Raw genomic sequence first — 25,109 nt, 5'->3', positions numbered from 1 at the left:
GACATCTAACATATGCATTACTCCCTGCCCCCCTTGTAATTGATGAAAATAAACCAAGGGTGGTGAAGAGGGAGAAAACGTATACTTTTAAAGATCAGGCTGTGTATTTTGGTAGGTTTTCATAGTTTGCAAAATCCTGCCCAGCCTAAGTAGCCATAGGTGAGGATGAGGATGGGCCTCAATAGCTGAGGAGTAGCAATATATACAACAGGTTATGGGCTTTCTCTGTTTCATGACACTCTTTCTGTCACTCCAGATGCCCATTTTTATTTTTATTTTTATTTTTGCAACCCCATTTCCAGGAGTTAATACAAGCACCTGCCCACTCATTTGCATCTTTGCATTTCATTAGCTTTTCTGAAGTGAAGAAACAACAACAACTCCCAGAATGACAGTATTCAGAGAGCCTTTTAAAAAGTTACAGGGAACCAGGCAGAGGGCCTTCTCGGTAGTGGCGCCTGCCCTGTGGAACGCCCTCCCATCAGACATCAAGGAAATATACAACTATCTGACTTTTAGAAGACATCTGAAGGCAGCCCTGTTTAGGGAAGTTTTCAATGTTTGATGTTTTATTGTGTTTTTAATATTCTGTTAAAAGCCGCCCAGAATGGCTGGGGGAACCCAGCCAGATGGGCGGGGTAATAATAACAACAAGGCCAGGTGGCGCTGAAACTGGGCCTGCCAAAAGCAAAGAGCAGATGGGTGTTCAAGGCTTAGGGAGTGGGCAGTTCTGGGTTTCTGCATCCTTCTCCCTCCATAGGCATGAGCAATGCAAGCAGATCATAGGCAGTTCTAGGATGCCCAAATCCTCCTGAGAGGTGTAGGACCTCAAGCCTCCTTACAAGGTGTGCACTCCTTCCTGCGATGTTCTAGTTCTATGTTCCTGTTCCTGTAAGCACCTGGTATCATGTTTTTAATATTCTGTTGGGAGCTGCCAAAACTGTTGGGGAAACCCAGTCAGATGGGAGGGTTATTATTATTATTATTATTATTAAACATCACCATCACCATCACAACAGCCAAAGGTGATTTTTCATTAATACCCACTTTGCTTCATTTGGTAACAAAGACTCCATGCAAGTTATTTTTTTCATTTGAAAATGGCCCACGTTCATTTCCAGCCACACTGTCGTGAATATCGTCACCTATGGCTGCATAGGCTGGGCAGGATTTTGCAAACTACCAAAACCTGCTTACAAAACGGAATGACATGATTGCACATTCTGCAAACAGAGATTCTGAAGAGCTCGCTCTTAAAAAAAAAAACCAACCAACTACAATCTGTCTCCAGTCTCCATCTTAATACTTTTCATGCATCAGAATTAACTTGCTTACCAGATTTTTTTCTCATTTCCAAATGTCCAAAATTGTAACTAGCTCCGTTCTGTTGAGGTAAAAACAAAACTTGTTCTGCTCCGTTTACAGGTTTCTCGAAGGTATTGGCATGTTCCACCATTTTTGGCTCCCCTTCCAGCAGATCCTTCATCCTTCAGAAAGATAATAGAAAACCTTATTTACAGGCAAAACAACCTTTGCTTGCAGAAGCACCAGACGCCTTTATGAGAAACAAGAGGGAGGTATCAAAAATTTAGGTTTGCAGAAGTACAACTATTTAAGTGAAGAGGACAGCATGCTCAGTAGCCATGGGAAAGAAGAGAGGTGGGGAATCTTTCCCCCCTCAAATTTCCTTCTGTGTCACATTCCACAGAGCTAGAAGCAAAGGGCAGCAGGGCAGCTACTGTAATTTTTACCTTTGTAAATAAGCTATACATCTATAGAAGTTTATAAAATTATGCATGACACAAAGAAAGTGGAAAGAGAAAAGCTTTTCTCCCACTCTTGTTAGGACACTAGAATCAGTGGGTATCCAACAAAGCTGAATGTTGGGAGATTTTGTGCGGGGTACAGTGGTGCCTCGCAAGACGAAAAGAATCCGTTCCGTGAGTTTCTTCGTCTAGCGGTTTTTTCGTCTTGTGAAGCAAGCCCATTAGCGGATTAGCGCTATTAGCGGTTTAGCGGCTATTAGCGGCTATTAGCGGCTATTAAAGGCTTAAGGGATTAGCGGATTAGCTGCTAAAAGGCTATTAGCAGCTTAGTGCCTTAGAAAAAGGGGGTGGGGAGCGGAAAAAACCCCGCAGGAATCGCAAGACATTTTCGTCTTGCGAAGCAAGCCCATAGAGAAATTCGTCCTGCGAAGCACCTCCAAAACGGAAAACCCTTTCGTCTAGTGGGTTTTCCATCTTGCGAGGCATTCGTCTTGCGGGGCACCACTGTACAAAGAATAAAATTAAAATTAAAGTTTGCTTTCTGAGGGTGGCTGCACTCAGGAAAAGAACAGTTAGGCCAGGGAAAGCAGGGCACACAATTGGCAAAGCGAAAGGATTGCCACAGAGGAAAAGGCAGGCAGGGAGGAGCCAAAGGAAGGAGCAGCCCAGTCAGGCACCAGTAGGAGCGCATCAGAGGTTTATTTTATTTTATTTTCAGTTTTGAACAGGAGCCTGGAAATCCAAAGAAAAATAAAATAAAAAATGAGATGCCCACAGCTATAGACCAGCCTTCCCTCTGCTTGCAAACCTTGTCGGGGCTTCAGGGGAAAGCAGAGGCTGCTGGCAGAGCAGTGTGGCTCCTCCCCCCACCCCCAAAGAGCAGCCCAGGAGCGCAGGGCAACAGCGATTTGGCTCCAGGGACTGCACATTCGCTCTATAAGACGCACAGACATTTCCCCTTACTTTTTAGGAGGGAAAAAGTGTGTCTTAAAAATACAGTAGCTGTGGGGTCTCAGAGCGGGTGATCTTCATAAAAGGTGAGGGGGAGGGAAGAGAAGCGAAATAAAAGATCAGGCTGAATTCAAATTAAAGGCCAAAGTCTCATGGGACAGAGCATTCCACCAGGTAGGAGCTATCACTGTTTTATTAATGGGCTTTATTGATGGGAGGGGCCAGTGAGGGAGGAAGGGGGTGCCAACTTTTTTCGCCCTCCAACTCCACCTGGTGTTTGCACGTTTAGAATGCATACAAAGCTCTGTTTGTTGACTGATTGTAGCCGAGTCCAAAGAAGACGGAAGTTTATAAAATTATGCATGACACAAAGAAAGTGGAAAGAGAAAAGCTTTTCTTCCACTTGACTAAAGTCAAGTTACAAAACTCGGGAAGAGATGAAGACTATGGGTTCAAGTTGGGAAAAGCTTCACAGATGAGGGGGGTTGGAGGTAGTGGGTGTTAATAGAAATGTTCTGGGAGCGAGTTCTGAGCATTAGGGGGCAGATATTCTTGCGGGTGGACGCGGGTGGCGCTGTGGGTAAAAGCTTCAGCGCCTAGGGCTTGCCGATCGAAAGGTCGGCGGTTCAAATCCCCGCGGCAGGGTGCGCTCCCGTTGTTTGGTCCCAGCGCCTGCCAACCTAGCAGTTCGAAAGCACCTCCGGGTGCAAGTAGATAAATAGGGACCGCTTACTAGCGGGAAGGTAAACGGTGTTTCCGTGTGCGGCTCTGGCTTGCCAGAGCAGCGATGTCACGCTGGCCACATGACCCGGAAGTGTCTCCAGACAGTGCTGGCCCCCAGCCTCTTGAGTGAGATGGGCGCACAACCCTAGAGTCTGTCAAGACTGGCCCGTACGGGCAGGGGTACCTTTACCTTTACCTTTATTCCTGCTAAAGGAAGCCTTGGAAAACACAGTAACATCCACAGCCATGTTTTCACACCTTCAGATACAGATCACTTCCCAAAAGCCCCTGGCCCCATTTTTTTCTTCCAATATCAAGTCTCACTTGCTGCTTCTTTGCAAAACTGGATAGGGAAAGCAAGAAAACCATCTGCTTAGACAGAGCGACTAATAGGTGTCTGTTGCTGTAACCTTTGATGGAATACAGTGCCCTTCATCAGATGCATGAAGCCGTTATACCAAGTTGCTTTTATGTGCAAGTGTACAAGAGAGGAGAGGAAGACTGTAAGCAGCACGGTCAGGAAGAAATGAAACATTGTGAAGCGCAAACAGTGAGAATTACATTAACCGTGCCTATTCACACACGCAACATTATTGATAAACGCGAACATCCTTGTTCAGCAGAGGAGCGTAATTTAATTAGGTGCCGAAAGACACCTAAATACTTCCACAGAATTATTCACAGACTCTTCAGTCCCTAACAGATCTGGTTCTCCCGGTGAGTTTACATGGCAATGCCGGTCATGGATTCTTGCCATGTGCTGGGGCAGCCTCTGTACACACACATGTACACAAGTCCCCCCCCCCCAATCTTAATAGAGTAAAAACAATTGTCTAGGTTTGTATGATAGTATCAGGCGGCCGAGGAACCAACCCCATGGCAAGTTGCCAGGAACAGATAATATATGGAAAAGTTCTTACCATCAACTTTTATTCAGTATTCACAGAGAGAGGCTTGGGAATACAGCCTCTCGGAATAATGCGCTGCTTCGAGTGAAACTGCACCCCATCCGTCTCTCCCATTTCCTCATTCGTCATCCTTATGGGCGCTGAGAAGTGCCCTCAGCCTTTGAGCTCTTTGCCCTCCAACTTCCAAGGCCTGCTATGTTTTGAAAGGGGGGGGGGGTCTGGAATGCTTTCTAAAGACAGTGTGTCCATCAGCTGTGGCCCCCCTGGTTCTCCCCCCTCCTCCTCTCCCATTATTTCCCAGCTTTCCCCCTCATCTGCCTCTGAGATGTGACCTCCCTCAAACCCCTGTTGTAAATCTAAGCTGTCTTCTTCTTCTCTGGAAGGGTCAGGCTGGGGTGACGGTCCCCCCCATTCCTCCTCTGCCCAGTCCCTGACAGACAGAGGCTACACAAAGCCTCCTCCCCAAGTGAGAGGAGCCCCCCCCCCGCCTAAATTCAGCACAGCATTTTCCCGCCTTTCCAGAACTCCTTTATTCCACACCCCACACAGCCAGCCAAGATCCACACTCCAGAAGCAAGCACTTGATATTCATCAAATATCTTCTTCATTGAAGCAGAGGCTGGATGGCCACCTGTCCTGGATGCTTTAAATGAGATTCCTGCATTGCAGGGGCTGGACTAGATGACCCTCGAGGTCCCTTCCAACCCCACGATTCTACGATTACAATGTCTCCCACCCACCTGATGTGCTTCCAGTCTAGAATCTGTTCCTAGAGAGTTTTTCCTCCAGGACAAGGCAGAAATCCTTACCTCTCCACGAAGAGTATGCGGCTCCTCCTTCTCCCCCTGTGCACTGCAAGTTTTGCAGGTTGGGCCCCTTTCCTCTTTCCTCTTATTTCCTGCCCCAATGAAAACCCCTTGGCTGCAAAGCGGAGACCCTTCGAAAGTAGATCAAGCTAGCAGCCGCTGCTTAAAGTGATCGGTGTCACCTGTTGAAGAAGCAGCTTCCCACAGCCGCTCATGCATCATTAGAAACAAGCCCTTATCAGTACTCAGCTCAAACTTTAACCTGCAGTCATGAATACATTTACCTTGGAATCTCAACTGCATAGGTGTGGCTACTGGCACACCTACTCAGTTGTTATTCAGAGCATGCGTGCTCTGCTCCATGGGGTCACGAAGAGTTGGACACAGCTAAATGACTAAACGACGACAACAACAAGGTGTGGCTAGGATTGCACAGCTCACAGCTTTGTAGCATTCATGGGTTTGCTTTTCTTTCTTTCTTTCTTTCTTTCTTTCTTTCTTTCTTTCTTTCATATTTCTATTGGTTTTTCTATGTATACATCCTCTAATAATACAGTGGTACCTCGGGTTAAGTACTTAATTCGTTTCAGAGGTCCGTTCTTAACCTGAAACTGTTCTTAACCTGAAGCACCACCTTAGCTAATGGGGCCTCCTGCTACTGCCGCGCCGTTGGAGCACAAATTCTGTTCTTATCCTGAAGCATAAGTTCTTAACCCGAGGTACTATTTCTGGGTTAGTGGAGTCTGTAACCTGAAGCATAGGTAACCTGAAATGTATGTAACCCGAGGGTACCACTGTATTTCTCTAACAATTTTCCATATCCCTCCCCCCCATCCTCCCCTGGACTTCCCTCCTATTCCCATTTTGTTTTATTTCCATATTACTCACTCTGCCTTTTGTTTCCCCAAAATTTCCCAATACATATAATCTTACTTTTTGTTTTATACAAATGTGTTTGTTTATTCAAACACTGCCAGGAAGTCCAATTTTTTATGTTGCTTCTTCATACCTCTATATGTTGTAATTGGTTCCCATTCTCTTTTTAAAGTCTTTGTTATCCTTTTCATGTAATTTATCTGTTAATTTTGCCAGTTCTGCATATTCCATACGTTTCCCTTGGTATTTTGTTTTCTTTCTTTCTTTCTTTCTTTCTTTCTTTCTTTCTTTCTTTCTTTCTTTCACAAAGTAATAAAATGTACATCTTGCTCAAGTGTAATAAAACCTCTTGGTGTTTTCCACACAAACACACACACAATTAGCATATAAAAACATTCCAAAATAATTAGCCTCTACAGGGGCGGGGGGAACAAGATTAAAACAGATCTGGACATTCTGCATGTTGGTTTAGGCATGTCTAAATACAAATGGTTTTATGACTAAGAGTTTATAGTGCAAACACACTACATGTGCCAGCTGCACAGCGGACAGAAATTCAGTCACTGCCCAATTTTTTCTGTCACTGGAAGTCCAAGCTGAGAACTCTGGGTTTCTCACTGTCAAAACAGGAAGCTACTGTAACCGGGAAATTGGAAGAGGGGTGAGAGACCCCCCCCAACCTTGCCTCGCCACACTACGAGGCAAAGACAAAGAGCCTCCGCTGCAGATTACCAAATCTATCAATCTATCAATTCACTGATAAATGTACCTATGTATGGCTCAATCAATGCATATAAAATCACCCCAGTGATGGATTTACACCATTCCAATGCTGTTTTACTCAGAGGGGAAATGGCTAGCAGAGGAGGAGCTTGGGATATGGGTAGGGGGCAGCCATAATCCTTGCAGGGTCCCCATTGCCTGAGTGATAATCTGCTGGCATCCTGGCATCCTGGCAGCCTACAGGTAGTCATTCCAAGAACAATCGCAAACCCAACCTCAGTGGATTGGGGTCCTGACAAAACAAAGTGCTTAACTTGACTGGGAACACAGGAAACTGTAAACACTTAACTTTGTTTCACATGTGGTGTCCATTGCTATCGCGCAATGTATACCTGAAGGAGCGTCTCCACGCCCATTGTTTAGCCCGGACACTGAGATTCAGCACTGAGGGCCTTCTGGCAGTTTCCTCACTGTGAGAAGTGAGGTTACAGGGAACCAGACAGAGGGCCTTCTTGGTAGTGGAGCCCGCCCTGTGGAACGCCCTCCCACCAGATGTGAAGGAAATAAGCAGCTATCCTATCTTTAAAAGACATCTGAAGGCAGCCCTCTTTAGGGAAGTTTTTAATATTTAATGTTGCATTGTTTTTAACACTTGATTGGAAGCCACCCAGAGTGGCTGGGGAAACTCAGCAAGATGGGCGGGGTGTAAATAATAAATTTCTTCTTCTTCTTCTTCTTCTTCTTCTTCTTCTTCTTCTTCTTCTTCTTCTTCTTCTTGGGTCCTCGGCTACGCACAGCAAGCAAGCAGACACTCTAGAACTGCTAGTAATCTTATGAATGAACATAGGAAAACCCAGCCTGCTGTCTTCAATGACTAAGGCTTAGAGGAACTTCCGCTGGGAAGTAAGTCCCACTGAGTGCAGAGGGAATTCCCCCTGAAACGTCTAAAGGATCTAGGTTAGGGTTCCTCGAGAGGTATTTGGAGGGCTGTCCTGCCATTTCCACCCTTTTTGAAAAAAAGGTTCCATAAAGCAGGTTTCTTGCTTTGAGTTTTTTTTAATTGTTTTTAGAGAAAGTGGTAGTAGCGCATACGGTAACCGCCTCAGTGATGGTTGGACCCCCTCTTTGTCTCGTCTGCTCAATCTGCTGCAGCCTCTCTTTGCATGCACGGGAAGTCTCCAACTCACCAAGGGTTTGAGACCCGTCAGCTCCCCTCACCTGGTTTAGCCAACTATTCAACGGTGTCTCTGAAAAATTTTATATATCACTTGGGAAGACAGGCGAACTAATATCAGTGTACTGGAAGAAGCAAAGGCCACCAGTGTCAAAGCAATGATTCTTCAACATCAGCTTCTTTGGACTGGTCATGTTGTGCAGATGTCTGATTATCGTCTTCCAAAGCAACTACTCTATTCCGAACTTAAAAATGGAAAGTGTAATGCTGGTGGCCAACAAAAGAGGTGTAAAGGCTGTCTCAAGGCAAATCTAAAAAAAAAAAGTAGTATAAACACTGACAACTGGGAAACACTGGCCTGCGAGCGCTCCCGTTGGAGAACAGCCTTTACCAAAGGTGTCATGTGCTTTGAAGACACTCGAACTCAGGACGCAAAGGAGAAACATGCTAGGAGGAAGGCACACTTGGCAAATCCACACCGTGATCAACTCCTGCCCGGGAACCAATGCCCCCACTGTAGAAAGGCATGTGGGTCCAGAACTGGCCTCCACAGTTACTTACAGACTTATTGTTAAAACCGTGTTTATGGAAAACAATCTTACTTAGCTACAAGTGATCACCAAAGGAGAAGACGAAGCCGTTCCCAGGGGTGTCTGCTGTCGCATGCTGGCAGCTTCTAGGAGCCACAGATGAGAGCTGAGTGCAGGGTGGGGACCAAAGGTGGACAAACTACTCCAGAAGCGGCACAATGTGTCCCCTACCATAGGCCCTCCCCCTTCCCCAATGGATACAGTTAATCACTAAAAACCATACATTTATTACATTGACACACAGGAGCCTCTTCAGTAGGGCTGGTGAGTGTGGGCCTCACCCCCTAGGCCAGGTGGAAAGGGCCTTGTGGGGAGAGGCCTTCACGCCTCACAGCCGGGCGATGTTCCTCCGGCGTAGTGTTCATGTGCTCTGCATGTTTATATCCACAATCCCCCCCCCTTTTGCTAGCATTGTTGGATCTATTTGCATCACTATAGCAATTATAGATAAGTCTGGCAACCTGTTTCTCAGAATTAAAGTGTTTTCCTCCATGTTTGCAGGGTAAAAAAAAAAAAAAAGCAGTTTCTATAATGTGTGTGTAGGTCAGTTGCAGTTTTACCTATGTACTGGATGTGAGATCCTGGGTTTTGTTTTTTGTTCATTGAGTGATATAAATTGTACTGCACATCTTACAAGGACAGGAAGAAATACCACGGACAGAATAATTGCCACACACAGGAAGAACAAGGGTATAGTTTGAGTTCCTCACTTGTACTTTTATAAATCGTTTAATGTGTCAACACGAATAAAAGTTATTCATATTGAAGTGGTTTGTATAAGGGATTATTATTATGACCGGAATGTAATGGAAACTAATAGGATTTTGGAATGCACAAATAATGCAAATAATCAATCTATCAGTTCTAGCATAATTTGGCATTTGAACTATTGGTATTAATCATTGTATTATCAATTGGTGTTGTTATAATGAGGCTATTATTCTGGACTGTAATTGAAAACTAATAAAAATTATTATCAAAAATATATATAAATTATACTGCAGGATGTGAAGTCAAGCTGTCCTCTGGCAAAACGCTAGAACAGGAGGCTTGTTGATCGCTTTAGCAAGCCATTCAGAGTTGCTAACAAGAGGTAGCTTTCTCTAATTACCAGTTTCTAGTTAGGAGGTGCTGGATGGAAACTGCAACAGGATTTTCTGGGCCTGGAACACACTATGTGGATTAGGCTCCCTGCATCCCTGCTGTGCTGTGCAATGTACATCCATTAGCTTAGTCTAGCCTGCCTTGCAGGCTGTTGCAATGTGCAAATATAAAAGGCAGGAGGAGAGGGGAGGAAAATAGACAACCTTGAGCTCCTAGGTGGAAGAGCAAGAAACATATATATGGCCACCAACATTGATGGCTTAAAAAGAAGACTAGATGAATTCATGAAGGATAAGGCTCTCAGTGGCTTCTAGCAATGCTGTCAATCGGAGTCAGTGTGCTTTTGAATACTGCTATGTTGGCAGCCTGCATATGCATTTGAGATCAGGTACCCAAAAAAAGTGCTAGACTGGGGCAAGGACCTTGCCTGCTACATACCGTGTTAGATTACTATCTATTATGGTCACTTGTTAAGACCTTACCTGTGGTTCCACAGTTGAGATGCCGGAAAGGGTGCTTGCATTTCCTTTGCAACCCTGAGCCCCACATTCAAGAGATCTAGCCAGCATCTACTCAAGCTCATCCTTTTCTATAAGTCTCTTGAGATTTAACCATTTGGGGCCATGGAAGATGAAGATGGCTACATGGCGTTAAGTCCTCAGCCAAGTAATAAAAACTCTGCACGCTGGGCAGAAGCTAAGAGGACACAAGGTATGGTTTTTTTATAGAAAAAATATTTGTTTGCACTTTTATATTATTATTATTAAGCAGTGCCCTTTCTGGGGCACACAACCCTCTCTGAATTAGGTTTGAGCAACTTTTTGGTATATCACTGCTAGTTCATAGCTTGTTGGTTGTATTCAACTAAGTTTTTACTCAACATAGATTTGTTGAAATTTATGCAGCGCAAACCTAACCATGTCTACTGAGGAGTAAGTTCTGCTGAGTTCAATAGAGCTTACTTCCCTGGTGAAAGTAGGCTTAGGAGGATAGCCTTGGTCATGTGCATTAATTTCAGTGGGTCTACTCAGAGTAACATCTAGTCGAATACCACTCTGAGTAAGTGAGTTTTATACTTTGTAAGCTGCTTAGCTGTAAATGCAGAGAGCGGGGTGGGGCAGTTTGGCACAAGGTTCATTTTATTTCATACTTTGTATGACTATGTTGTGCTAATCTTTTAAATTATTTATATTCGTGTGAAAATTTACAACACAAGTGGCATCAGATTAATTTTGTATCTGTTGAAATTGTGTTGCATTGCAAGTTTTATTGTTTTTAGAGCTTGTGTTTTTTGTTTGGCTTTATTCTTATCATGAACACTGCTTTGATGACTTTATGCTGTGATGCATTCTATAAATTTGTTTATATAATAAATAATAATAATAATAATAATAATAATAATTGCTGCTGTGGTCTACCTCTGGATACCAGTTACTGGAGATTACAAGTATCTATTATCTATAACTGAGGCCAAGAACCTTATTTCACAGTTAAAAAATAATAAAGCATCAGGCATAGACTATTTGCCCCCAGAACTATTGAAATCGAACGTCAACTGGTGGGCCGGCCTGCTGGCAGTAATATTCTAATTTATCAATTCATCCAAGTTATTCCTTGAATTTTGGGCCACAGCGGTAGTCATCCCTTTATTCAAAAAGCGCCTAACATCTGATCTGGCAAACCAATTGGTTTGCTACCTGTAATTAGCAAATTATATGCAAAGCACCTTTACAATAAGCTAGTTGATTGGATAATTGATGAAGCTATTCCTGCCAAAGAGGAAGCAGGATTTAAACAAGGCAGATTCACTATAGATAATTGCTTTGTACTAGTCCATTTTATAGATAAGTATGTTAAGAAACCAGGTGGTGTGCTATACGCAGCTTTCCTTGATCTGAAAGCTGCATTTGATTCAATCTCTCAAGTAAGACTGTGGGATAAGTTGAACTCTTCAAGTATAGATAAAAGATTATTGTTCTTGATTAAATGTCTGTATAAAAAACACTGTGCTGAAAGTGCATTGCTGTACAAATGGGCAGCTCACAGGATCCGTACCAGCCACAAAGGGAGTTGAGCAAGGTTGTATCATAGCTCCCGCATTGTTTAATCGATATACAAATGATATTTTCCAGTGTTTAACATCTCCAGAGTATCATGCCCCTAAACTGGCCACAAAGCCAACTCTTTATTATTATAAACAGATGATGTGGTACTTCTATCACAAACAAAAATGGGCCTAAATAGATTGATGCGGGCATTCTCAGGGTACTGCCAAAGGGAACATTTGGCTGTGAATTACAAGAAAACTAAAGTCATGGTGTTTTCAAGAAACCATAGGGCCCATAGATGGTATATGGAAAATCAGTTAATTGAACAGATTAAAGTCTTTAAATACCTCAGCCTTGTTCTTCAGTCAACAGGGTCATGAGGAGCACATCAGAAATATGCAAAGGAAACAGTGTCCCAAAGTGCCAAAATTCTGACATGCTTTTTCCTTACAAAAGGTGGCTAAAGCTAAGCCCCCAGCACAGTTATTATATGGGGCTCAGACTTGGACAGGCACTCACCCTGGATATACAGAAGCAGTTCAATCTAAGTTCCCAAGGCAATTTTTTATTCTCCTCCATCCTGTGTTCCAAATGCTTCATTGTGCTTAGAGACTAACCCTCACTCTGTTGAATTACAGATTTGACGTAGGGCATTTAATTATTGGCTTCGCCGAAATTTAAACCCCACTGGTCTACCACCCCTAGTATCGCAAGATTGGCATGAGAGCGCTTGGACTAAAATTTTCAACCCAAAGCTTCACTTTTCTGGTTTATCACCACAACAGTTACTAACACTGGGCTTCAGTAAAGCAAATCATTTAAATAGACAGCGCTTATATGATATCAAGCGACAGAATAATCTGGCCGCAATAAGGAAATTTTGTCCATGGTATGATTATTCTCCACCTAGTCATTTCGACACTTTGGCACCCTCTTTGCAAAATTTAACCATTCTAAAATACAGACACACTTTCACTTTTGCAAGATAGAATATGCTGCCTTCAGCTATACTTGAGGGTTGATTAAAAAAAAATCCACTGGAAAAACGGTTATGCCCCTGTGGAGGTGGCAGTATTGAATCAGTGGCTCATGTGCTTCTGATTTGCACTCTTTATAAAGATTTGAGGAGTGAGGTCATTACCCCTCTATTATTGTCCATGCTGGGTTGCTACCGTGTCCTTTCTTTTAGCATATCAAGATGATCAGGTGACAGCAAAACTGCAAGGTTTTTAGCAGAGGCAATTAGAATAAGATCTATTATTTGATTATTGATGTAAACCCACAAAATGTATTTTCTATAGTTAAGTTTTTACCTCTATCTTCAGTACATTTTATTTTCTTTTATTGCTATGGCTAGTGGCTGATGCGGGATATGGGTGGCACTGTGGGTTAAACCACAGAGCCTAGGACTTGCCAATCAGAAGGTTGGCGGTTCGAATCCCCGTTGCTCGGTCCCTGCTCCTGCCCACCTAGCAGTTTGAAAGCACATAAAAGTGCAAGTAGATAAATAGGTACCGCTCTGGCGGGAAGGTAAACAGCATTTCCGTGCCCTGCTCTGGTTCGCCAGAAGAGGCTCAGTCATGCTGGCCACATGACCCCGAAGCTGGACACCGGCTTCTTCGGCCAATAAAGCGAGATGAGCGCCGTAACCCCAGAGTCGGTCACGACTGGACCTAATGGTCAGGGGTCCCTTTACCTTTACCTAGTGGCTGATGCAAATAAAGATTTTTCTGTTCTACAAGTGGGGAGAGTGGCATTGTGCTCATATCCTGCTTGCAAACTGTGTATAAGCATCCGCTTCGCCCCTGTGAGAACAGGGTGCTGGGCTAACTGGGCCTTTGGTCTGATGCATCAGGGTTTTTTGGTACGTTCTTAAGTCTCCTCCATCAGTGCCAGTCAGACACTGCAAAACCCTCGTGTGTGGGAGCCCCTGCAGAGAGCCAATAAGGCATGTCCTGAAAATAGTGGTTGTTTCTAATTCAGGACATACGGTTGTTTGCAGGATACTCATGCCAAAAATATGAGACAGGGCAATCTTAGTGCTGTTTGAATATGTGTGCTGCAAAAAAAAATAATAACAGCTGCCAAGGGTCAGAACTGTGGTTAAGTTTCCTCACTCCACATTGAATTCTTGCAGGCAATTCTAGGCTAATCGCTCGGTACAAAATCTCGCTGGGGATATTAGGGGCAACCTGTGTCATTCTGGGATCGGCCGTGATTGCGCTGATCGTGTTTGGTAAGTTCTTAGATGTCTGTCTTCGTTTTCCAAAAAAAAAAACAAACAAACCCCAAAACCCTTGATTTTAAAACCACATGGCGTGTGTAGTGCACAGTTCCTTGATCTAAATTCCGGGGGGAAATGGAAATAATATTCAGAGTGAGGGGAGAGGGAGACAGCGAAGGGGATTTGTGTGCCCTCCCCCAGTAAATGTGCAGGTCAGGTGGATCATCTTAAACTAGAGCACTTGGTATCTTCTCAGTTTAGATGGAGGTCGTCTGACTCTCAAGGCTGGATTGCCCATGAGGTGAGGTGAAGCGTTGGTTTCAGGGTGGCAGGCCTTCAGACAGCTGGAAGGAGTGTGTGCCCACCCAAATAATGGCTGGCTGTGCTGACCATTGTTGAACTGTTTCTTTAAATGTAAAGGTTCATCATTGTTTCACCCAATGTGTATACCTTTAAGGGGCTGGAGCAAGCTGACGAGATCCAGCTTTACAGCTGTGGAGCATGGCAGGTGCTGCTGAGTTGCATTGTTTGGGTGCAGTATATAAGGAGCAGCACCTAGCTCTGCATTTTACCCTGGGGGATGGGTTGGTGGTTGGGTCTGGTTTGGTTGTTGATGTAAATGGAGTTTTTGTTTTTCTTATTAAAACCTTGTTTGAGTTATTTTTTAGTCCCTCTTTTTTTTAATGCAAGCTCTCCCCAGCAAGCTCTCTGCGCTACTATACTGCGAAGAGCCAACAACCATCAGACTAGAGCATGGGTAGGCAAACTAAGGCCTGGGGGCCAGATCCAGCCCAATCACCTTCTCAATCCGGCCCACGGACCAGCATGTTTTTACATGAGTAGAATGTGTGCTTTTATTTAAAATGCACCTCTGGGTTATTTGTGGGGCATAGGAATTTGTTCACCCACCCCCAAAAAATTGTCTGCCCCCCCCACAAGGTCTTAGGGACAGTGGACCAACCCCCTGCTGAAAAAGTTTGCTGACCCCTGGTCTAGACCTCAGGGTGTGAGGTGCCTCTGCCCAAAGCTGAAACGCAGTGCCTAATTCTCTCCCTCTTCCTGGTGGCGTCTAGTAATGCAAAATATTACAGTAGGCTTGTTGTCGCATGCAAAGTGTTTTTCAGCCCAGGCAAGGGTCAACCAAGGAAGCAGGGAGGTGGGGCACTGTAACATTAGGTGACATTGTATTACACATAGCAGAAGATGTTGAGAGAGAGAGAGGAAACTCAAGTTTGGGCAAAAGACACATGACTATCATAATGTTTCATTGCAGCGCTAAGAGTATGCATTTGCCCTGAGCAGTGGTGCAGTGGTGATTTGTGAAGTACATGCGCTGTTAATGGCAACCAACGTAGTCAAACCCCTTCTAAGACTATATAACAAAGCTGCACTGTTGAGCGTTGCAGGCATTACAGCTTCCTAGTTAAGTCAGCTTTTTTCTGTGGCATCCCCCCCGCAAAAAAATAAAAAATTGAAGAGATCACAGAAACATAGAGTTAGGACCATGAGGGTCATCTAGTTCACCTCCGGGGGAGGGGGGTGCTAGTTCCCTTTTTTTCAAGGGGGGGGGGGAGAAACATTTGTGAGTGTCCATTCTTTCATCCTTCAGATCATCTCTCTGGTGCTCTGTCTACACCTCACATTATTGGTTATTGTTGGTGTAATGGTTCTAGGGGTTGCTCGTGCGTAAGTTGCCGTTACTCCTGGCTAGGTTGCCTGGTTGAACCTTTGCTGTCTGGACAGCCTCAAGTTCCGTGGCTGCCTCAGTCGCTGGCAGAATCCGTCAGTGGGCGTTTCTTAAACCTCTTCCAGCATAGAAGCTGTTTGACGCCCAGTCTCCTCCCCCTTTGCCTGCGCGGAAGTTTTCTGCGCAAGGTGGGTGTGGGCAACGGAGTACTCGTGCCCTCTCCGCTGGTCTCCTGCGAAGAGTCTTGGAGCCACCTCTCCGATTCCCCCATCTCCCCCCCTTCTCCACTGGTGTTACGCTGATTTCCTTCCCCAGCGGATGGGCTACCTCTCCCCCTACTGGGACCCTCTCCACCATCGTCCTGGAGCCTCCTCTCCGCCCCCGCTCCGATGGCAGTTCCCTGACATCCACCTCCCCCCCAGGACCCCCTCCACCCCTGGCCTGACCTTCTGACACAACTTCATCCCTATCCTCGGCAGACGATGTGGGGAATCCCCTGAAGGAGCTGTCGTCATCCTCCGAAGATTCAAAACCCGCTTCCCACCCACTCCGATACCTTCCCATGGGGTGAGCCTCCCAGTCTGCTTCTTCTTCTTCGGACACCTCCCCTCCCTCCTCTTCGGAGGTAGGAAAACCCAGAAAGTCCTCTTCGTGTCTGTGGTGGCAAACTCCTCCTCCCAGAATCTCACTAGAGGTTTTGGTTTCCTTGAGAACAGGCTGTGGAATTCTTCCACTAGATACCCGTCCTTGACCTCCTCAGCAGGTACCCACGTGTTTTCTGACTTGGGTTCTCCTTCCCAAGCTACCAAATACTCCACCTGGCGCCCTCGCCACCTTGAAAGCTTCCACCTGCGGCGGCTCTGTCCCGTACAGCCACTGAGCGCACGTTGATCCATTGGTCTTATTCAGCAGTAAGGGGTCTTCGGTGGGAGCAGGGGCCGTGCTCTGGGTCTCGCCCCAAGGCAGAAGGCGCAAGAGGATGAAGAACAGAGCCAACTTCATGGCGACGCAACTCCCAGCTGGGCTCACCTTGAGGAACCGACTCACTCTCTCCAACAAGCCAACGAAGTCTGGCTGGCTAGTCTAACCCGCCCCACCCAGACAGGTCCGTCCCACTCAAGCGCAGCCAGTGAGCAGTGCTCCAAGCAGTAAGCTGATCCAAAGGTGACTGACCGCTGATGCCATGACACTACTGGATCATGCAATGCCAGCCAGCTCATGCCCAATATTATTGGAGGTCCTGCCAGTGTGGCCACGTGAAAGGCAATGGTCTCAGTGTGCCTGGAAACCCTCATTCGCATTGGCGGGGTCTGGTGTGTCACTTCCCCTCCCAGAAGTTCCCTGCCATCTATGGTGGTCACTTGCAAGGGAAAATCCAAGGCTAGTAGGTGGAGTTGGTGCTCCAGAGCGAAGTCCCTGCTGAAGAAATTACAGGAGCTGCCTGAGTCCAGCAGCCCCTCAACCTTGACTGGGTGCCCATTCGGGAGTTCTAGCACCACTTCTATGGCCATAGCTGCTCTGGGGCGATCAGGCTGGGGCGCTTTTATTGGTTGCTGGCCTGGCTGCTGGCCCCCTTGGTTGGCAGCCAGGCACTTTCGTTTCCCTGCGCCTGTTCTTGCTCCCCCTTGTCCTCGGCTCTCCTGGTCTGGCTCATGTTGCTGCTTCTCCTAAGCTGCGCACAAGCAACGTAGGGGACTGACGGATTGCTGTAATGGTTCTAGGGGTTGCTCGTGCGTAAGTTGCCATTACTCCTGGCTAGGTTGCCTGGTTGAACCTTTGCTGTCTGGACAGCCTCAAGTTCCGTGGCTGCCTCAGTCACTGGCAGAATCCGTCAGTGGGCGTTTCTTAAACCTCTTCCAGAATAAAAGCTGTTTGACGCCCAGTCTCCTCCCCTTTTGCCTGCGCGGAAGTTTTCTGCGCAAGGTGGTGTGGGCAACGGAGTACTCGTGCCCTCTCCGCTGGTCTCCTGCGAAGAGTCTTGGAGCCACCTCTCCGATTCCCCCATCTCCCCCCCTTCTCCACTGGTGTTACGCTGATCTCCTTCCCCAGCGGATGGGCTACCTCTCCCCCTACTGGGACCCTCTCCACCATCGTCCTGGAACCTCCTCTCCGCCTCCTGCTCCGATGGCAGTTCCCTGACAGTTGGAATTGGGGGTACTTGATTAAAAGCTCCCTCCTCCCACTTATGCGAGAGGCTAGGCCAGGGTGTCTAAACTTTTTTCAAAGAGGGCCAAATTTGATGAAGTGAACATGCGTGAGGACCGACCAGAGGGCTGACCAAATTTGTTGACCTTGAAAAAATATACATGTCTGGGCTAGGGCTAGATGGACTTCCTCTTTGTTTCCCTTCCTCTGGCAGGATAAGACCTTTTTAATCAGACAGGCCACTGAAAACTGAAGTGAAGATGATGTTGACCTAGCCAGGAGCTGCTTAGCCAGCGAGATGTCTCAGTAATGTAACCAAAACATTGTGGCTGTTGTATTATACCTAACTGGCCACGTAAGAGAAGAAGGGCTTCCACATATGTACCTGCAAACCCGTTCCACCTGCTTTCACCCCTCTTTATCTTAAGTTTTTGTTTGTCAGCTAAGAATGGAGACCAATCTTTGCACCCTCATCGCTGCAATGAGAACTCATGCAATGAAGAGCTCTTTCTAGTCAGGCAGTGGCTGTCAGACACAAGATTAAGTCTCTGCGTAGCAAGCCATCTGGTTAACAATAGTTGCAACCTGCTGTGTCTGCACCACAGAACAAGATTACGTGTAAAACATTGTGCCAATCACATTCTTCCCATCGTAGCATACTCTCTGGGTTGGATTCACATGACATAACTTCACTGGGGTAATACTCCAATGGTATCCTAGTTTAAGCACCGTCTCTCTCTCTCTGTCTCACTGTAGCCTTTTTAATCCATGGGTAGGAATAATTGTTGCACCCGAGCAGAGACAAAAGGAGCCAAACGACACCAAGGGGTTAATCCAGAGAAAGAGCGTTTTATTCTGCCATCCAGGAGGGAGGGGGGCAGAGGCACCTGTGTGATTCAGTTCACAAAAGACAGGCCGCACCAAAAACATTTTACAAGCAGGTTTTATCCTTTTTTCAAACCCCCTTTTCCCTCTCCCCCTTCACAGATTCTTACATAGAATGTTGCTTTTCGTTCCCTGCCTCTGTTCCCGGAAGTATGTTGCAAATCAATGTACCAGGACAAGGTTGTCTTGGATCTGGGAAGCGAAAAGCTTTACTGTTCTCAGCTCTGGGTTTGTTACAGCGTTTTTGTTACAGAGAGGACTGCTTAGCTCATGCTTTTTGTCTTAGAGGAAAATGCAGTTTTTAATATGCGTACGCCGAGGCCTGGCTGGGGGGGGGGGGAATTCACAAACAGTTTTTAGGGCTTTCTGGGGTAACCCTAATTGTACCCCTTCATCACTGTTTCATACTAGATCACCTTACAATACCTCTCAGAAATTTACCAGCGGTTCAGAGATTTGGGATAAAAGGGCTTGATGCAGAATTGTTACGACATCCTTCAATTTGGGGCTATCACTGTTGCAGCAGCGTTCGAAAGTCAGATCCCTGCGTGTAGACCCTTCTTTTTAGAGCTTTGCAAGAAGTCTGCATCTCGATTATTTGCAGCCAATTATGTCATGTTTTTCGGTAGGTTAGCTACATAAGCGCCATCTAGGGGCCAACCAGCCACAAGCAAGTCATATGCCTCCTCTGTACTGCTGTGCTTTGCCCAAGATCTCAGAATGTTGGTGGAATAAGGACAACAACGTTGCTCTCAAAAATGGATTCGGGACCTTTTAAAGTTTAGCAAAGTATAATTTATTCAGGGATGGGAGCACCCATATATGAGGAGACCCAGTGGCCTAATGGATCAGCCACCAGAGCTGGGATTGTGGATTCGAGTTCCATCTGGTTGTTTTTTGTTCTTGTTTGGAAGGGAGCAGGTGGCACTGTGGTCTAAACCACTGAGCCTCTTTGGCTTGCTGATTGGAAGGTTGGCGGTTCGAATCCTCGCGATGGGGTGAGCTCCCGTTGCTCTGTCCCAGTTTCTGCCAACTTAGCAGTTCGAAAGCACACCAGTACAAGTAGATAAATAGGTACCGCTGTGGCGGGAAGGTAAACAGCATTTGCATGCGCTCTGGTTTCCATCACAGTGTTCTGTTGTGATTTAGTCATGCCGGCCACATGATCCAGAAAGCTGTCTGTGGACAAACGCGGGCTCCCTTGGCCTGAAAGCGAGATGAGCGCCGCACCCCATAGTCGCCTTTGACAGGACTTAACCATCCAGGGGGCTTTCCTCCCCCCCCCCAATAGATAGGACACAGAAATATATTTCGATCTTTAAGACCTTTCCCCAAATCACTGGCTTTATTGGGCACCCACATGGTCATTTCCTTGAGCACTACAACGCCCCCACTTCAGACTTTAAAAGTAACCTTTTCGTTCATGCCTCCTACGGAAAACGCCCCCCTCACCAGCCTTTAAAGCAGATACCTACACAAAAGTTCGCTTGGTGCAGGCTGAGTGCAAGAAGAATGTGCAGCTCTGCTCTGGTGGCTTGCCGCAGGAAGTTGTCACGTGATCATTGCTATAGGATGTTATGATAGCCGCAAGCCTAAGCGGCTTTCAAAGCGGACTATCCCTAAATAATAATAATAATAATAATAATAATAATAATAATAATAATTTATTATTTGTACCCTGCCCATCTGGCTGGGTTTCCCCAGCCACTCTGGGCAGCTTCCAACAAAGATGAAAAATACACTAAAATGTCACATATTAAAAACTTCCCTGAACAGGGCTGCCTTCAGATGTCTTCTGAATGTCAAGTAGTTGTTTATCGCTTTGACATCTGATGGGAGGGCGTTCCACAGGGCGGGCACCACTACCGAGAAGGCCCTCTGCCTGGTTCCCTGTAACTTGGCCTCTCGCAGTGAGGGAACCACCAGAAGGCTGTCGGAGTTGGACCTCAGTGTCCGGGCAGAACGATGGGGGAGGAGATGCTCCTTCAGATATACTGGACCGAGGCCGTTTAGGGCTTTAAAGGTCATCACAATCACTTTGAATTCTGCTCGGAAATGTACTGCGAGCCAATGTAGGTCTTTCAAGACCGGTGTTATATGGTCTCGGCGGCCGCTCCCAGTCACCAGTCTAGTCAGTTGTAGTTTCCAGGTCACCTTCAAAGGTAGCCCCACGTAGAGCGCATTGCAGTAGTCCAAGCGGGAGATAACCAGAGCATGCACCACTCTGGCGAGACAGTCTGCAGGCAGATAGGGTCTCAGCCTACGTACCAGATGGAGCTGGTAAACAGCTGCCCTGGATACAGATTTGACCTGTGTACAGCTGTGAGTCCAAAATGACTCCCAGGCTGCACACCTAGGGGCACAGTTACCCTATTCAGGACCAGGGAATCCTCCACACCTGCCCACCTCCTGTCTCCCCAAAACAGTACTTCTGTCTTGTCAGGATTCAACCTCAATCTGTTAGCCGGCATCCATCCTCCAACCGCCTCCAGACACTCACACAGGACCTTCACTGGTTTCACTGGTTCTGATTTAAAAGAGAGGTAGAGCTGGGTATCATCCGCATACTGATGAACACCCAGCCCAAACCTCCTGATGATCTTTCCCAGCGGCTGCATGTAAATGTTGAAAAGCTTGGGGGAGATGACAGAACCCTGAGGCACCCCACAAGTGAGAGCCCAGGGGTCTGAACACTCATCCCCCATCACCACTTTTGAACACGGCCCAGGAGGAAGGAGCGGAACCACTGTATGACAGTACCCCCAGCTCCCAGCCCCTCAAGACGGTCCAGAAGGATGTTATGGTCGATGGTATAACTATCTACAGTATCCCCCTGCTGGCCCAGGGTGAGAACTTCAGTACATAACAGTATCAAACGCCGCTGAGAGATCCAGCAGAACTAGGAAACAGCTCTCACCTTTGTCCCTAACCCGCCGGTGATCATCAACCAGTGCGACCAAGGCAGTTTCAGTCCCATGATGAGGCCTGAATCCCGAGTGGAAGGGATCCAAATGGTCCGCTTCTTCCAGGCGTGCCTGGAGTTGTTCAGCAACCACTCGCTCAATCACCCTGCCCAAGAATGGAAGATTTGAGACTGGGAGATAGTTGGCCATCGTGGCCGCATCTAAAGATGGTTTTTTAAGAAGCGGTTTAATAACCGCCTCTTTCAGCGGGTCTGGGAAGGCTCCCTCACGGAAGGAAGCATTCACCACCCCACGAAGCCCATCGCCCAGTCCTTCCCAGCTAACTTTTGTAAGCCAGGATGGGCAAGGATCCAGGAGACAGGTGGTTGGCTTCACTCGTCCAAGCAGCCTGTCCACATCCTCGGAGGTAACAGGTTGGAATTGATCCCACACAACTTGACTAGACAGGACTCTAGCACTCTCCCGCCCTGGCCCTGCTCCCACAGTGGAGTCTACTTCTTCCCGAATCTGAGCGATTTTATCTGCAAAAAACTTTGCAAAATCATTGCAGGAGAACATGTGGCCCGTACTGTCGCAGGTGGTTCTGCTAAATTGTGAACCACCTGAAAAAGTCTCCTGCTGCTGTTTTCTGCAGATGCAATAGAGGCGACGAAGAAAGTCTTCTTCGCTGTCGCTATCGCCACTTGGTAGGCTCAATGTTGAGCTCTAACCTGTGTCCAGTCAGATTCGGAATGAGTTATCCGCCACCGGCGCTCTAGCCGTCTCAACGATTGTTTCATTGCCCTCAGATCCATGGAAAACCATGGGGCTGTCCAGGATCCATGCAATCGGAGAGGGCGCTTCGGAGCCAAACAGTCAATAGCCCTGGTTAACGCCACGTTCCAGTGGGCCACCAGGGAATCGGCTGAAAGGCCATCAACATGGGATAAAGCATCCCCTACCATTCTCTGGAAACAATTTGGATCCATTAAGTGGTGGGGGCGGACCATCCGAATTGGTCCCACCTCCCTGCAGAGGGGATGGGTCGCAGAGAAGTCCAGTTGCACCAGGAAGTGATCTGACCATGGCACTTCTTTCGTTTCGCTTTTACTTAGTGTCAGATCACCAACATCCATAGAGGTGAACACCAGGTCCAAGGCATGTCCGCGGCTATGGGTTGGGCCAGACTTATTCAGGGACAGCCCCATGGAGGCCATGCTTTCCATGAAGTCCTGAGTGGCCCCTTGTAAGGTCGTGTCGGCATGGATGTTAAAATCCCCTAGGACAACCAAACTAGGTGTCTCCAGGAGAACATCCGCCACAACCTGAAGCAGCTCGGGCAGGGAATCCTTGGTGCAGCGGGGAGGTCGGTACACCAAAAGGAATCCTGTACTGCCCCTATTGCTTCCAGAACATGCACTCAGAAAACTGGGTCTTCCCAATAGGATGCCTGGTGCAAACTAATGACTTCCTAAAAATCACTGCAACCCCCCCTCCCCGCCCACATGACCTGGGTTGCTGTGCATAAGAGAAACCTGGTGTACAAGCAGCGGCAAGGACAGGCCGATCTGCTTCATCCAACCAAGTCTCTGTCACACATGCCAGGTCAAGTCCTCCATCCATGATCAAGTCATGGGTGGCAGTGGTCTTATGAATCATTGACCTAGCATTGCACAGCAACACCTTCAGGTCATGTGGGTATCCCTTGCTGATTCTAGTATCCATCCGGTCAGGACCAGACCCGGAGGCAGGGATAGTCCTCAGACAACGACTAAACCTGCCTCCTCTGTAATGACATGGTCTGGTCTTAGTGTAACTCCTCCTCCTACCCGTGATCACTGAATCGGTTGTCCCATTGCATCCCCCCCTGTGGAACATGCCCCAGCCATTTTGTTGGCTGGGACCTACTCCCCGGCAGCCCTGACCCCTCCCCTTAAGAACAAAATAACACCTAAAAAAAAAAACAACAACCAATAAAACAATACAAACAAAAAACAGTAAAAATTACAAAAACATAAAATCAAACAAATTCCCAGGCCCAATAAACACCCATCCCACCCCCACCCCCGCACATACAAAAAATGCAAAAGAAAAATTTTAAAACATTTTAAAAGCACTCTGCACCCCTCCAGCAGTAACAGCAACTGTCCTAGTGAGGCCCGTCAGGCCCTGCCCTGGGCCAGGTGGTAAGTGGCAGGAAGGAGCAGGGCCCTCAGACACTCACACAGGAGAGTCCTCCTGGGCAGCAGAGCGCAGCAGTCCCTGTGAGGCTTCAGGCCCCGCCCTGGGCCAGGTAGGTGGTAAGCGGCAAGAGCAGGGCAAAAGAGCACAGGCGTATCGACAGCTGTTAACCAGGGCAGCTAGGGACTGGAACACCCCATTCAGAGGCAGGTGTACAACTTTGTTTTCTGGGGATGCTTATCTCCATTATTTCTTACTTGTGAGTTTTCTTGGGGGCATCTGGCTGGTGGCTGAAGAGTTCATTATACTGACACAGACTGGAAATTCTCGTGTTTTTGGCATGCATTCTTGTGCGGCGCAGTTGGGCATCCTAGGCAAAACGTTGTCCAATTCCTTTCATTTCACCTGGCATTGTCCAGTGGGCTCCTCATAGCCAGAGGAAGTGTCCACTAGTGCCATCATGTTGCTACCATCTGTATTCTGTCAGAAATTGTGTCTTTAATATGGAATGCATGGCTCATCTATGGTTGCCGGCTTCTGTGGTGGGCTCTCGGGGTTCACTAGTCCTTTGCCAGTGCTTGGCCTTTTAAGTAGGCCTCAATCCACACCAACCAGGCAATGGATCCTGAAGGGGCCACCTGTGGACATTTCCTGGAGGCCCCACGCAGGGCTGGATTAACCTTTAAGCAAACTAAGCACATGCTTAGGGCATAAAGGGAAAAAGGGGAACACTACAGAAATTTTCCGTTGCCAGAAGCAGATGTATTACGTAAGATTAGTTTTGAGGATCTGATCATAGATTCTACAATTAGAAAAAATAGGAGGAAAAAAAATTCAAATATAGATAATGTGGAAGTATACAAAAATAAACATGGTTTTCCATCTTGCTGTAAGCTTTGTTTCATTTTGAAAAATAAAAAATAATTTTACGGCTTACTTGTGATTATATTTTGAGTTGGATATATATGGGGGCACCCAAATCTTTCAAGTGCTTTAAAGTCCTCTAACAGTGTTAATCCGGCTCTACCTATAGGAAAAGAAGGTTGGAGCAATCTTAGTCATATGCCTGATGGTAGGGGAGGAGTCCACCTGCTGTGGCTCAAGCAAAATGAAGGGTGGAAGAGATGGAACAGGTGTAAGAAGCCTCAGAGTGATGGAAGAGATGCCCAGGGGATATGCAGGGAACAGGCTGTGTGCCTAAGAAGGCTTCTCCACAGAGATAGGGGGATCTTGGTTTTTACTAGGGTCCCCCTTAAGCCCCACTGTGCACAGCTAGAAAGGGAATGCTAGCAGTATATGTTTACCTAGTCCCCTGTTCACTGGGGAGACAAATGAACCCTGGAGATAAGCCTGCTTCGGTTAAAGGCACTGAAGCAAAATATCTCTGCTCACTTTGGTAAAAGCCTTTTCTGGAT

General features: G+C 46.7%; 1 protein-coding gene across 1 annotated transcript in view; it reads right to left on the bottom strand.

Moving 5' to 3' along the window:
* LOC310670821 (C-type lectin domain family 2 member D-like) overlaps positions 1–25,109 on the bottom strand; it is a 107,827-nt gene that overhangs the window by 19,158 nt on the left and 63,560 nt on the right. The gene's annotated exons all lie outside the window — the stretch shown is intronic.

The sequence above is a fragment of the Podarcis tiliguerta genome, assembly GCF_965153285.1.
Source record: "Podarcis tiliguerta genome assembly, chromosome: 2".
In the NCBI taxonomy this organism is placed as follows: domain Eukaryota; kingdom Metazoa; phylum Chordata; class Lepidosauria; order Squamata; family Lacertidae; genus Podarcis; species Podarcis tiliguerta.
This window is presented reverse-complemented; position numbering and strand designations above follow the sequence as displayed.